Below are 3985 nucleotides of genomic sequence, written 5' to 3' on the forward strand. Positions count from 1 at the left end.
TCTCACCACCATTCTCAATACTTTCCATCAGGGCTGTTCCTAGTGGGGAATGGGGCACAAAGCCATCTGCAGAGAGGCAGACTTGGAGCAAATTACACCATGCCTCCCTTCATCCACTCACCTTACCCTTTCCCACACACTTTCCATCATGTGAATCCAGTTGAAAAAGAATTTCAAGGGCAGCCTTGGAGGGGAAAAGACATCATAAGATATACCTGGAGGGATTTGTTTGACATTCAAGACCTCCCCCTATCTGGTCCTAGCACATGAAGTTCTAGACTTGATGCAGACTTTTAAGTTGCTTATTTTTTGCTGTTTGCAGTTTTCCAACATTACTTTGTCTTTGGGCATATTATTTTAAAGCATGATTGCAAGTCCTGGAATCTAATCACCTAAAAGGCAACAGCAATGAAGTTCATGACAAAAATGGTCACGCAGGCAACAAAACCTGTAGTAAATAATGCAGGGTACTGTCTTCACAGGCAGCTAGGTAGCACAATGGATAGAATGCCAGGCCTGGAGTCAGGAAGACCTGAATTCATATCTGGCCTCAGACATTTACTAGATATGTGACCCTGGGCAAGTCACTTAATCTTGTTTACCTCAGTTTTCTCATCTATAAAATGAACTGGAGAAGGAACTGGCAAACTACTCCAGCATCCTTGTCAAGAAAACGCCAAAAAGGGGTCACAAGACATCACTGAAAATGACTAAACAACCGCTGCCTTCACATTCATTTTATATGTATTTGTATAAGTGTACTCACCCATATGTATCTGGTTATGTGTACAAAAATCTTTCCAAGGCTAAATGGTAAGGGAAGCCAGGTTGTGTAACTCTGTGTTGACTGACTGGTAGGATATTACCTAGAAGAAGATATTTTTTTGTGATAGAAGTGGTTCATCTGTTTACAAAGCCTCCTACAACAAAATGTTGGTACATTTGTTCTTATGACCATGTTGATACATCACTCCCAATTTCATTTCTATGGCTTTTTTCTTTTTGGCCAGCTCTGCCCAAATGAGAGGTATGTTTAAAAAAAATAAGCAATCCTATTTACAAAGAGATTAAATGTGAAAAGAGTGATGGACTTGGGGACAGGAAGTCTTGGGTTCAGAAACAGCTTTATACTGTGTGACAACAGGCACCGTATTTAACTTATTTATAGGGTACTTAATCATCTGACAAATGAGATGATGTTTGTCAATGGCTTTTAAACTCTAAAGTGCTATGTAAATATCAGCTATCACCTATAATGTTGAATAACTTTTGAAGAATAAGGAAGCAGATTTGTTGGTGGCTACAAGAGGCTGCTGAAAGATGGTGGTGTGGTGAAAAAAAAAAACCACACTGAATTTGGAGTCAGAGGACCTAGGACCAAATTTTAGCTTTTCTACTTGCTACCTGTGACTTTAGACAAATCACTTTATTGCCCAGTTTCCTAACCTGTAAAACAAATGGATTGGACAAGATGAATGACTCTTCTAGCTCTAAAGCTCTCAGTCTTTCAAAGGGTTATTTCTCCAAGGACAGAGGAAGGCTTTCTTCCTTCTGTGCCTAGTTAAAATTACATTCCTTTAGCAGTTCTGGATGAAAAAGGAGACTTGGGTGTTTTATATTTTGTATGTGAATTACATACAAGAAAGCTCATATAACATCATTACTTACTTTTGTAATGCAAAATTGTTGGATGTTGACCCAGTCACTTTCTTGGGTCCTTAATTTTATCTATAGAATAATGGGATTGGAGATGATCTCTAAGGTCCTTCATAATTCTAAGCCCTGATCCTAGGAATTCTTATCAAGATTTCACCTCATGAATGAGAAGTTTTAATGATTCCCCCACTTCGAAGTATGGGAACGGGCAGCAAAACTGGTGAGTTATTTGGAAGAGCCACTACTCCAGCACATATACTGGATGTGTCTTACTGTCACTATTTTGGGCTCTTCCTGCTTTGCAGTTATTCAGTGTGGTATATACTCTTGGTGCTGGCATACCAGTGTATAGTGCTACCCATGCTCAGGAAAGAGAACCATTAAAAAACAATTTCCAAAAGGCATCCTGTGTTCCATCCTATATTCACGATAGCCTATCTACTCCCAAATGGAAGAAATGAACTCAAGACTTTCCCCTCTTTTCCCATTGTCTGATACCTTTGGTAGAGGTATATGAGGAGTTAGTAGGAAGTCAGAGTAGGGGAGGCAATCATTTCTCCTTAAATTTTCTTGGCAACATCTTTTGGACAAGTAACCTCTCCTTACTACCATTTCTGCAGCTTGTCTACTTAAAATAACTTACCTTACCTTTGACCCCAGAAACTCAGCTCTCTGGCACATAGAATTCTGTTTGCTGTGTTCCGCTGGGGAGGCCAAACTGTCTGGAATAGCCTTTGTACACAGCAGCTACCTCCCATTGGGAATTAGTTGTTCCCAATAGTGGCTGTACACCTGCATACCTTCCATCTTCTTGCCACCTGCTATGCCGTGTCAAGAATTGGGGATTGTAGCTCATCCAAATCAATGAGCTCACTAATTGTAAATAGCTCTAGTGAGGCAGAGCTATTGCTGAATGATTCTTTTAGGGGTGGGAGGGGAGCAGAGAAAAGGAGGAGGATATGGTGAGGAGGGTCAGAACATAATATATCATCTAATCTGGAACCCTTAAATTATCCAGATCCTTTTTTATTTTTTCAGAGAATGCACAACTCTAACACAAGAGTTGAATATTAACTCTGAAAAGGCTAAAGAGAGAAACACACGCAAAAATCAGACAAAGGAGAGCTGGAGTTTAGTGTATGTCCACTTTTTTTTTTCTCCAACAGGTTTATTTTTAAAATAAGGAACTGGATTTTTTTTTTGGGGGGTAAAAGATGAGTTGAGGATGGGGTATGGAATAGAAAATAAATACAAATATAAACTGTTTTGCTAACTCTTTTATAACCACAATGAACTAGTACAGAGGAGGCCCTATACAAGAACAACACAACAAAGGCTTAAAGATCGAGGTGTTCCCGTGGCAAGGCTGAAGTTTTAGTCTCTGGGATTTGGAATTTAGGCCGCAGTCCTTGTTGGATGGATGGATGGATGGATGGATGGATGGATGGATAGATGGATGAAGAGGGTAGCACAGTCCGCGTTCTAACCAGACTTGAAGAGGAGGATGGCCACCTGGCCCATGTAGAAGTAGATGAAGTGCTTCGTCTCGTGCGTCACGTAACTGCCGAAGTTCCTCCCCACGATGCAGTGCCAGGTAGGGTTGTACTTCTTGTCGAACTCCTTCTTGATGTGGGCCGCGATGTCCTTCTCGATGTTGTACTTCTCCAGGGCCTGCGTAGCGCACTCCACCGAGTCCTGCTGCATCTCCTCCGACATGTCCGCGTTCTTGATCACGGCCTTGCGGTCAGACATGGCTACCCTTCCTCAACCACTTCGAGCGAGGGCCAAAAACCCGGAGCAGGCCCCACGAGGCGTCGGGAGCGGAAGGCCTTGCTTCTGGGGGCGATTCACCCACCGTGGCGGGCGGGGGGGAGCGGGGTATTGCCCTGGTAGACTTGTGAGGTGCGCTTCTACAAGGACGGCCGCATCGGGCTCAGCGACCTCTGGAACTGCTGCGGCCTGGCGCCCTTCGTCTTCGTGCGCGTCGAGGACCCCCGTTGGGGTGCCTGGCACGAGCTCCCACAGTGCTCTGCGAGTGCTTGCCTCTGCCCCTCCCTGACTAGCAAGCTGCCTCCCACAGTGCCCCGCGCGCCGCCCCGCTGTCGTCTCCCCTCCCTGTTGCCCTCATGGTGCCCCGCCCCCCACACCTCCGTTGGTCCCAATCCTTCCTGGCTCTCCCTCTCCACGCCGTTACCCCGCCCCTTCCTGTCCCGCCCCTCCTCCCTGCCACTGGCTCCTCCTCCACGTGCTGTTGGCCCCGCCCCACGCTCTCCCTGCAAACCCCCACAGTGCCTTTCCGGCCTCAACATCCTTTCCCCACACACCACCT

At 45.1% G+C, this 3985-nt stretch overlaps 1 pseudogene; it reads right to left on the minus strand.

The window, feature by feature from the left end:
- Positions 1 to 2918: 2918 nt before the first annotated feature.
- On the minus strand, positions 2919 to 3722 carry LOC110196609 (dynein light chain 1, cytoplasmic pseudogene; annotated as a pseudogene).
- Between the last annotated feature and the right edge of the window lie 263 nt (positions 3723 to 3985).

Source organism: Phascolarctos cinereus, unplaced genomic scaffold (genome assembly GCF_003287225.1).
Source record: "Phascolarctos cinereus isolate Bilbo 61053 unplaced genomic scaffold, phaCin_HiC Scaffold_726;HRSCAF=1367, whole genome shotgun sequence".
NCBI lineage: Eukaryota > Metazoa > Chordata > Mammalia > Diprotodontia > Phascolarctidae > Phascolarctos > Phascolarctos cinereus.